The sequence below is a fragment of the Pseudophryne corroboree genome, chromosome 4 (genome assembly GCF_028390025.1).
Source record: "Pseudophryne corroboree isolate aPseCor3 chromosome 4, aPseCor3.hap2, whole genome shotgun sequence".
Lineage (NCBI taxonomy): Eukaryota > Metazoa > Chordata > Amphibia > Anura > Myobatrachidae > Pseudophryne > Pseudophryne corroboree.
In genome coordinates, this window is record NC_086447.1 from 378,973,237 (window position 1) to 378,985,372 (window position 12,136).

The 12,136-nt window shown below is 41.6% G+C and overlaps 1 protein-coding gene across 2 annotated transcripts in view; it reads left to right on the forward strand.

The window, feature by feature from the left end:
• DLGAP2 (DLG associated protein 2) overlaps positions 1-12,136 on the forward strand; it is an 802,299-nt gene that overhangs the window by 388,896 nt on the left and 401,267 nt on the right. The window lies entirely within an intron of this gene.

Below are 12,136 nucleotides of genomic sequence, written 5' to 3' on the forward strand. Positions count from 1 at the left end.
GCGATATGTCTGTGAACGACGTAGTTCACAGACATATCGTTTGTACACACCCGCCGATCAGTTAACGATATATTGGCCGATCAATTGATCGTCCAATATATCTGCCAGTGTGTACCCAGCTTTAAACTATTGCTACACATAATTGTCCAAGTATGTATTTACAATAAGCAATGATCTTGAGGGAATATACATATTTACCTTGTTTAGTTCTGAGGATCATTTTGCGTGTTCCTCTAGATTTCCTTCTCCTTATCTTTCCAGCGCCAACTTCAACTGACTAAACTCCTAGGGATGAATTTACTAAGCGCCATGTTTCACCCGTGTTTGACTGAGATCAAACACATGTGCTTTTTTAAAACTAAAAAAACTGTGAATTTACTATGACATGCAAATAAAGGTCAATTAAGGTGCACTGGTGCAAACAACAATCAATAGGAAATACTTCCCTCAATGAATCTCTTGTTAAATTGTAGGTGCATCTCAAATGGATTCCATATGGAAAACAAATCATATGAAGTGTAAAATATACAGATTGAGCCACGCTTATCTTGGCTTCTCTGCTGCGCTTAGGCACACCATGGTTTATTAGCATAAACCCTTTATCTATTGTTCTCAGCTGCAATACAGTACAGAGAGAACAATACATCAGGGGATTAAGTCATTACAGCAGGGGATTAAGTCTGACTGCCCTAGCTCAATTAATCCTATTAAAGGCCAAGATAAAGTTGGCTTAATCTATACGTGTGTAATCCTACATTATATAAAAACAAATCCCAAAATTGATAGTGGCCAAGGTGGAGGTTTACCAGAATTTAGAGTAAAATGGGCCTCTAGATGTATATCTGGAGTAACTGGCTCCGGAACCTGTCTCCTCGGTCCAAATCACACTGCCGTTTGGTCAGCCTGGTACCTTTTTAGGTTCACACTCCTATCTCTATGTGTGAATGAGTCTGAGTCTGTATACGAAGTGCTATGATGCAATGGCTGCAGCTTTTTCTCTCACCATGTTCTATTGTGCTTCATCTGCTACATATTCAGAACGGAATGTAGTTGTGTGACCTGTGGTCAGGAGACTGTCGGTTACAATACCGACGCTGGGATCCCTCCCTCTAACAATCCTGATAGTCGACATGCTGACTAACAGGGACTATTTCCACTAGTGGTTGTCCACGAGACTCATAGAGTAGGAATAGAACCTGTGGCGAGTGCAGTGAGCCCGCAAGGGTCTAATACCCCTTCCTCATCTCCAATGCCGGATCCCACCTGGTAATTGGAAACGGGTCCTTCCCTGGTGGGATCCGGCATTGTACACTAACGGCAGGCTTCCCGCGGCGACAATTCCTGACCCGGCCCATCTCTGCACCGCCTCTCCCTATGTAGTGAACAGGTCCTGGGTCGCATCGACCGGGGAACCCGTTCACGCTGCTACTGACCCCGTATTCTACACGAGAATAACATTGCTTTATTCCAGGGTTGAATTACCAGGTCAGGCGATTCGGGAATTCGACCATTACACCGCACACCGACCGGGCAATATGCCGTTTCGATACCGGGTTATTTGTGCGGTGTGAAAGGGGTATTAGTTGCACTCGCCCCCCCCCCCCCAGGCATCTCAACGTTGCAGCCCAGTGTCTCTGGTACAGATTGAGTGGTGTTTTGCTTTGTCTGCAGTGTGAATAAGGCACAATTTTAAAGAAAAAGTAGCTACACAATAGCTACACTACACCTCTTGATGTGGCTCACTCACGCAAGGCCTCTAATGCAGTGACATGTTGAGACTAGGTGTATGAAAACACAGTGGTAGTCCAAACAATGTAACAATTCACTGGCAACATGTATTCACAATAGCAGGCACATAAAATAAGCTGGTCTTGTAACAACCTGGGTCTGGTAACAGATGTTTTGTTTACAATACCAAACACGAGTAATAAGCAGGTCTCCAGCGATAAGACAGATGTGATCACAGAAGCCAGTTGCAACAGCCTGCTCATGGAGTGCAAACAGGGAATGCAGTTTCCAAACATATTTAAAGACAGCTTGTAATTTAGCCAGCGCAGAATTAGAGATATTAAGTTAAAGATCTTCTGGCTAAGTAGAAATACACTTTTAGAGAAACCTGGGGAAATTGTTCTAGGAGGAGATACATAGGGGTAGATGTATGCATAGGCAAACGCAGGGAGTGGGGATTCCGGTTGCCCAGAAAACCCCCTTGACTTGGCCATCAGCTCAATAGCACTAGTATATAATACGATTACAAGAGCTCCGGCACAACATGCAGTTTAAGGGACAGAGTGTTAAGGTGGGTACACACTAATAGATATATCTGCAGATCAATTGATCTGCAGATATATCTATGGACGGATCGAGCAGTGTGTTCAGCATACACACTGCTCGATCCGTCGGGGACTGACGTCATGAACTGGGCGGGCGTGTACACACGCCCGCCCAGTTCAGCTGTCAATCACCGCCGGCCACCGCAGCATGTGTACGGGCGGTCGGCCGACCGCCCCGTACACACACAGCGACGCGCCAATATATCGGTAGATATATTGGCCGTTGGCTGTGCTGTGCGGCCGACGCGATACGTCTGTGTACGACGGAGTTCACAGACGTATCGGCTGTACACACTGGCCCGACGGTCCCGTGATATATCGGCCGTTCAAGAGAACGGCCGATATATCGACCAGTGTGTACGGGCCTTTAGCAGTCTAATGGTGGGTACACATTGATAGATATATCTGCAGATCAATTGGTCTGCAGATATATCTATAGACGGATCGGGCAGTGTGCTGTGCATACACACTGTCCGATCCATTGTGACTGAAGCCACAAACTGGGCGGGCGTTTACACACACCTGCCCGATTCAGCTGTTGATCACCACTGGCTGCCACAGCATGTGTACGGGCGGTCGGCTTATCGCCCGTACACACACACACACACACACACAGCGATGTGCCAATATATTGGTAGATATATTGGCCGTCGGTTGTGCTGCAGGGCCGGTGCGATATGTCTGTGAATGACGGAATTCACAGACACATCACCTGTACACACTGGCCAACGGATCCGCGATATATCCGCCGTTCAATAGAACGACCAATATATCGGTCAGTGTATATCGGACATTACCGTAAGATGGGAGAATGTGTGTTTAGAAAGTGCAATTCTGTGTTGCAATTCTGTCTCCTACTGTTTCTATTATGTTTGTGTATTTATGTATGCATGTATGTATTTATTTATTTATTTATTTATTATGGGATGTTTCACATTTCCCTGACCACTTACTGTGTGTTATTTATACTAGTTAAATATGTTTTATACAGCCTATAGCAGAGGTTCTCAAACATGGTCCTCAAGGCACCCTAGCCATCCAGGTTTTAGGTATATTCATGGCTCCCCACAGATAGTTAAATCAAATTGGCTGAGGTGCTAATTAAGTCAACTGTGGTGGCCAGGCATGGATATACTTAAAACCTGGACTGTTGGGATGCCTTGAGAACTGCGTTTTAGATCCCCTTGACTATAGTATAGACCATCTATAGTGTTAATTCTTAGTACTGTAGTCCATACACTATCCAGTGTATAACATGTGTGCATCTTACTACACCTTTATTTTGTTGAATTGGTTAGTTTTTTTCAACAGCAGGTTTTCATAACTGAATGTACGCTACACCTTGTGCATTGATTTTATTGTTGACTTCCTGTTCCAGTCACGTGTTCTTCTTTATAATACCACAAAATAAAATAAATTGTTTAAAAAAAAAAAAAAAGACCAATGTGTATAGGTATAGTCAGAGTCTGTACCGCTCCACCAGACTCCGGCACTTGCTCTAATGTTACGCAGAGTGGGAGATTGTGGATTGCATTTGGAAAACCCCCCCCCCCACTACAAATCATGCATTTGCCCTTGGTATGAAAGTGTGTTATGGGCTTTTTAAGCACCAGCGCACATTATGGGCTGCAGTTTCCGCATCACCTTGATGTCTTAATCCCAGTTTACCGGTAAAAGTGCAGGTCTCATATCGCACCCGTCACTACCTGTTCTAGGTATAAGATCCTGATGTGTCTTCTGATGTATGAATGGCCAGCGGGCACAGTTCGGCTCAATCCTCTCCTGTCCTGATATTGCCAGCTTTGCCTGGCGTTGTGGGTCTCCCTGCCCCGATGTTTTATCTAGTTTATTTTATTTTTCTTGTGTGTTTTCAACAAAGCATTATTGTTTGTTAGAAATCCTCAGCAACAACACTCGGAAGAGTTTAACTCAAACAGTGAAAGGGGGTCAGCAGCATTAGGCAAGGGAGCAAATTAACACCACAGCCCCAATTTCTGAGAACGACATATGATGATGCGGATCACAGGTAAGGTGAGATAACACACTCCTGGATTGTTAATGCATGTTGACGAAATGTTTCCCATTTTCACCATGATAATGCAGTGAAACTGACCCGACAATTAGGCAATGATAATGGCATTTTAATACATCTACCCCACTGTCACTAATGAAAAGTATTCAGAAGACCCTTTACACACAACACCATGGAAAAATTTTTTTTTTTTCAATGAATGGCGCAACTGGCAAAACAAAAATTCAATGGTATAGGGGGCAGTTGGGCAATAACTAAGAGTGTGCAAGCAGTGCCGCCACTCAGGGTGCAGTGCAAAGGCAGCACCGTCGCTGCACAGTGGCACCTGTATTTGGCTTGCTGTTTGTCTGGAATGGCACGTTGCAGTATGTACAGTTGTCAGGAGTATCCTTTGGACACAGCAAGCACCATTCTTAGGTTGCATCGGGAACTTGGGGCCCCACCCCCTCCATATAATATCATAACATTACATATTCAAGATTGGGGCTGACACAGATTTCTTTGCCCTACTATGGTCCTGGGTCCTGGGGGGCACCCCTATATAGCATACTTGCCAACCCTCCCCGAAGAGCCTAGATAATCTCCCAGATTGCACCTTACCATCATTATGTAGTTATTGTATACTTGGGATAAAATAAAATCATATATATATATACACATTAAAATTGGGTCATCATTTCCCAACATTGGTTATAAGGCACAATGATCCCTATGGCTACATGCATTTTAATGTAAGGTTTCTCATGGCCACTTATATCTGGAACCACTTGTGGGTAAAACACAATACAATGGGCAAGTTCTGAAAAATACCAGTACATTGTTACCTAGCAATAACTGCAATAACTTACTGTATATAGATAGAAATATAGATATACTGTCTGCCAAACTAAGTAACTGCTTTGGGGCTCATTTACATTTGGATATAAGGCAATTTTATGACACACTTGTCAGATCGGCCACTACATGTCCACGCAAAAGTCGCGCTCATGGGTGTAACTTTCACAATATCCCTGAAAAGTTTTTTCAAATGTAGACAAGTATGCTACATAGTGCGTCTGGTAATTTTGACAGTGTCAAATAGAAAGCCATTGCTGAAAACCCTTCATAATAATTATAATAACAATTATCCAGTTGTTGCAGAATATGTTACATTGTTCAAATATCTACACACAAGGAAGATTGTATGATGGTTACATTTAAACCTTCATAACCATCACAAACCTTAATAATATAAAGGATTAACAAGACAACGGTACAAGAGTACAGTTTCAGAATAAAGAGAGATTACTCAGTGTTACAGTAGCCTACAATACAGCACCATTATTATCTCTCTACAATAAAGTCACAGACAAAACTAAGCAGTGATAAAAGTGGACAAGTGAGCCAGTGGAGAAGTTGCCCATGGCAACCAATCAGCTGCTCTGTATACTTTTATAGTATGCAAATTATAAATGTTACATCAATACTGATTGGTTTCCATGGGCAATTTTTCCACTGGCTCACTTCTCCACTTTTATTACTGCTTAGTGCATCTCTCCATTAGGGGTCTATTTACTACAGGGCCGTACTGATGGGGAGATTTCCCCAGAGATGTGTGCTGAGCGGTCTAGCATAGACCGCTCAGCACACATTTCTCCCCCCGCTCAGCACAGCGCGATGTGGGGGGGACACGGGGGGGAGGACTCATTTCACCCAGCGGTGAGATGAGCGACCTGCTAGATTGTGCCTGCCAGGCCAATCTAGCACCTGCGATAGCGATGCGCGGCACCGCGCATTGCTGTCGCCGGCACCCCTACACACGGAGCGATGTTCATCTAATTTCTAAGCAATCTAGTCAGATTTCTTAGAAACTAGCTGAACATGGCTATGTGTGTACCCCCCTTAAACCTTGTATGGAGATAAAGTCGACGGAGATAAAGGGGTCTATTTACTAAGCCTTGAATGGAGATAAAGTGGACGGAGATAAAGTACCAGCCAACCAGCTCCTTACTGTCATTTTTCAAACCCAGCCCGTGACATGGTAGTTAGGATCTGATTGGCTGTTACTTTATCTCCATCCAAGTCTTAGTAAATAGACCTTAGTCTTTAGCTGTTGCTATATGACAATACGTGTCAATGTGCAGCGTTACATCACATAGCATCACATCACAGCGCTACATCACTTATTTATAAATGTACACTATGGCCCAAATTTATCAAGCCTTGGAGAGTGATAAATTGCACGGTGATTTTGTACCAAACAATCAGCTCCTAACTGTCATTTTTCAAACACAGCCTGTAACGTGGCAGTTAGGAGCTGGTGGTACTTTACCACTGTGCAATTTATCACTCTCCAAGGCTTGATAAATCTGGGCCATAGTGTACATTTATAAATAAGTGATAAAATAATAATGACTATAAATGGTCAAATAATGGTTTGCCCCTTTGTGAGCTGGAGATCCAAACACAAGCCACAATTCTAGATTATGAGTGGTCTACCCGGTCTCACACCCCTCCTTTTTGTATTCGGTTTATGCTGTAAAAGAAATTACTTAAAATACAGTAGTAGCATGGAGCAGCAGCACCTGGTGTTCCAGGTAAGGGGGGGGGGGGGGGGGGGGGGGCTGCATTATCATTCTTTACTACTGTAGGTGCTGGTGCATAAGCAGCATATAATTTGACCTTGTTTGTCTGCTAAATTTGCCTTTCATTTGAATAGCGATATACTTACAGTATTAAATTGAGGCCTGTAAGGATCTACAGTATGCTGTAAACAAATATTAATTCTGAAGTGTCTAATTCCCCTTGTGAGGATTTACAGATAATTTAACTGGTTTTCAATGTACAATGTCAGCTCAGATAATACAAAGGAAATGGACAGGTATTTTGTCTATTTCTTCTTACATTTTAGTCATACAATAACTAAGGGTTTAAGCAGCTTAGAAGAAGTAATTATGCTTTGGTCTCCCAGGGAGTTTAGCTCAGTATGCTCTAGTCTTTCAGAACACAAGTCTCCTCGAGAGATGTGAAGACAGCACAACCAAATATATATTATCAGTGATTGACGTATGATAAAACAATATGTTTTGTTGTATAAATAGACAAGTTGGACAGGGATATTCTTTGCTCGCTGAGTTCTGCAGCTTGTTTGCAGAATCAATTTCCTGTCTCTGTGACACTGATTCCTGGGTGTCTCGCTAGACATTCTCACTAATGCGTGCCACTTGCTTGGCTTTAGAACTGGCACAGCAGTACCCTAGTTATGCTGTAAGCCACAAAAAGGAATTGGCAAAGGGATATTTAAGAAAATGGAACTAATCTGAATAATGAGATTTGTAATTGTTTTGTTTTACTTTCAGTAATATTTCACATTGTATTCATTTACTACACATAAGCAGGTGATATCATTATGTAGAAGGTATATTTAGGATTCTCCTTCACAGCTGCTTTGTAATTCACTGTTTAAATATTAACAATAAATGAATACAACAAATATATATCTATACTTATTAAGTAGAAATGTTTGCACTGCTAATTATGATGATGCCAATCACAATACCTCCCCCTACATCCCGCACCCTCAGAATCCTGTCAGACGGCATGCCGACTAGCAGGGACTATTCCCACTCGTGGGGGTCGCCACTAAGCCTGCAGCGTGACGAGCGCAGCGAGCCCACACGGGGCTTGTTGCGCTCACCCCCCCTCCCCCCTGCCAGCCACCGTGATGCTGGGATCCCGGTGTCGGTATGGTGAGACTGCCAGTGACGCATCCCCTACCCCAAGGCATAAGGATAACTAACATATTGCACTCTGCAAGGTGCAAAATCGGGCTAATGAGGTGCAAATCTAAAAATCTAATTTTAACTTGTTGGACAGTTACTATTTTCTTAGCATTCTGTCTCCTTACATTAAGTTGTATTTTAAAGTGTATTTATAACACACACAAATACCAACACACACTTTGTATTCTTGTTTTTATCTGTCTCTCGCTCTGTGTTTGCACATACACAGTCATATATACACACACACACACTCACACACACACACACACACACACACACACACACACACACACACACACACACCTCTTTTGATAGTACAACACATACTGTATATACAGTAGCTTATTTGTTGCTGGGTCTACAGTATGTGTCTGGCTCACAATATATCTGGCATATCACGTTATTTCATCATGATAGGCTGAAAAACAGTTTATTTGAGACTTAGATATTATTGCTATTAGTTTATGTCAACATCCAACACGCTAGCTTTAGCTAACAGGGACATCCAAACTCTACCTTATATTAGGGTGCTTTGGCAAAGTGATCAAGCAGCCCTTAAAATTGCTTCTGTTGGTACAGGACAGAATAACACCCTATCATTTTCTCTATGTGACCTTAGTGCCTATTGAATAACCAGCAGTCTTATTCACTATGATTAAGTGCATGCTCTGTGAGAGCCGTAGGGAAGTAAAACATATGCTTGTGGCCCACTAGATGCAGATGTTTACTTCATATCTACATTATGGTTTCTCAGACTTCCAAATCCGGATGGTCCGAAGCAATTAGAACGTGTTAGGCGCAATAATTAATATTGAATAAGTCAAAATAACCAAAAACAAACAATACATGTAAATTCCAAATCTCTGAGATTAATCTTTTTTTTAATATATTCTAGAAATATAGTTACATAGAGACATAGAAACATAGAATTTGACGGCATATAAGAACCACTTGGCCCATCTAGTCTCCCCATATTTTTACCATATTTTTATTTTTAATCTCAAACCTTATTTGATTGTTACAAAGAAATAAGGATCAAATAAGGTTTGAGATAAAAAAAAATGGTAAAAAAAATGGGCAGTCAAGATGGGCCAAGTGTTTCTTATCTGCCGTCAAATTCTATGTTTCTGTGTTTCTATGTAAATATAGTTCTAGAATATATTAAAAAAGATTAATCTCAGAGATTTGGAATTTATATGTCTTTTTTGTTTTTGTTTTGTACCCCATTCCTACATTTTCCAGGAAAAACTGCACCTGTTCAGATGTAAATTACCTTTATTATAAACTTTGCAAGCCTGCTGCACAACTCTGTTCCACAAATTGATTCATCTATGTGATAACCTCTAACTTAGCTGATTCTACTGAATAATGAAGGTGTTAATTAATAGTCACAAAGATAAATGGATTCCAATTAATGTCAATATTGATAGTAATTAAAGGAACTCTTCAACCATGTATGTTTGTTCAAATGCCCTTGATGTCTTCAAACATGCAGAGCGAGCATTATCCGCTAGCATTTTACATTTGAACTGCGACAAAGCAATTGTTAAAGACCAGGCTGTCATTATTTACTCTTCTATGGAAGTTTAATATATTTACTTAACTACTTAATGGCCTAAAGACTTAATGAGGGATTTCTCTAATCCATGACAAGACTATTTTTTGTGGCTTGAAGATACATTGTTTTCCTAGGAATAACTTTTCTATACTGTATTTAACTGAAGCAGATGTTGGTATCCTGATGATAGATCTACACTGTCTAGTTATACCGTCAATAGTCCAACACCATATGGTCGACATGAGTTAGGTCGACAATGCTTAAGGTCGACTGATACAAAAGGTCAACAGGTACAAAAGGTCGACAGTGATTAAGATCAACAGGAGCAAAAGGTTCACGAGCGCATGCCCCCTTTCACGAGCGCGGCCGTACACATGGATTCCAGGACTAAAAAGCGACCCAGTCCATCCCTGGTGTCCACCCTCCACTGGGAAACAAATATGGAGCTACATATCATAGTGGGTGACAGGATTAGGTATCTGCGTAACGGGGTATTGTGCAGCTTCAGCCAACAAGCACTGCTGACTGGGCTCCACAGAGTATTAATTGTGTCTCGGCCGATGCTGTGCTGCTTTTTATAACCTTCTCTTACTGCCACACACTGCCCGAGAACCAGAGTAGATAGTGCCAGTGGGATGACTGCGGCTGCTTCCCCAGGACTCAGAGTCATGGGCAATAGCCCTGCCAGCTCACCCATCCATTGAGCTACCTCTGCTGGCAAGCGGTAAGAATACTCCTGCCAACTGCTATTGCTAATGCTCAGCATCCCCAGTGACACATTTTTCTTAACGAAACTACACTATCACCCCAGCTAATGACTAGATATTCAGTAGACCCCTAAATCTAATATTTTTTAAAATACTTGTTTCTCCTGTATTTTGGCCAAGAACAATGAGTTTTAGTGTGCTACAACTAGAGAGAGGTTCCGAGTCGAATAGAGTCCCAGTTCAGAATCACTTTGGAGTTCCGAGCAGAACCGAGTCCCTGCTCAGGTCTGTTGTCAGTTTGGAACGCAGATGTAAAACTGAACTGGTTTTGGATTGCATGTAAACAGGTCCAAATTACATATACACAAAAAAACAGAATTGAGTGATGTAAACTGCGCTCTAAGGCTGCCCAAAGACTTAAATATCCAAATAAAGTGCCTCCCCAAACACTTCAAAACAACATGGTGCAAACAAAATGAAGGATAAATACAGTGAGCAGGCGCCTAAGTGAAGTGAGAAAAACAGTAGTATGTCAATACATTCCTTTTGGTTTGAAAGTATCTGGATCCCCAGGTTACGGTTAAGAACTTGGACTACAGCACTTGTTGCCCGAGGGCGATCACAGACTGTCAACCCGGGAAGACTTTCTGGTGACTATTTACCAACATGCCTGTTTGAGAGCTGCTTCATACCAGTTCTCCACAAACTCCGGTAATTGTGCTGTTTGAACCATTTGCACCAGGACTTGGGGACTTTTGCTGTAATTCTATATTTGTTTGAAATTGTTTCATGTGTATGTCAGTTTATTAAATTAATTGTACTACACATGATGTATTTCTGATTTTTTCTCCTACATGGTGAAAAATGACATCTGTCAAAAGGGAATGAACTTATGAAGAGGCCCTTCACCAAACCAAAAGGAATGTATTGACATACTACTGTTTTTCTCACTTCACTTAGGCGCCTGCTCACTGTATTTATCCTTCATTTTGTTTGGTCCAAATTACATGACTTTAGATGTTTTTATTGATTTTTTATTTTCTATTAATATTTATCAATTTGAAAGAAATCCAAAACCAACCAATAGCCACATCCAAACTAAACCACTTGAGGGCGGTTTTGCTAAAGCCTAAACATGATGATGTACACACACATCTCTAGTTACAACAATCTTCCAACACCAATTTAACAGGAATGGTTTACCATTACTCTGTGGTGTTAACATTTAGTTGCTCATTTTGGGGCTTATTAAAGAACCCTCTACCATAAAGTCAGACGGTTGCCACGCTGATTCGGATGGGTGAGATCATTCATCGGCAATTGCATTCCCTCCCCATTGTGAGAGCAGAAATCACATATTAGTTAACAGCTAATCACAAAATTTGTATACTGATGGGTAAATAAATTTTAATTACCTGCTAATAGTGCCACTATACAGGTCTGAAGCTCTTTATCCTGGTATAATGCTAACAGAATGTGTTTCATAGCAAGTTTAATAATTGGGTCATCCAAAAAAAGGATGATTTATTTTATTTACTGGAACAGAAAATGACCAAGACTATATAATGGCATTTACTCATTACCTCCCTCTATCACTTGCAGTGCTGTTCTCACTAACATAGGTGGTCATTCCGAGTTGTTCGCTAGCTGTTTTCAGTCACTGTGCAGCGATCAGGCAAAAAAAAGCAATTCTGCGCGTGCGTATGCGGGGCAATGTGCACGCGCGACGTACTTTCACAACAGCC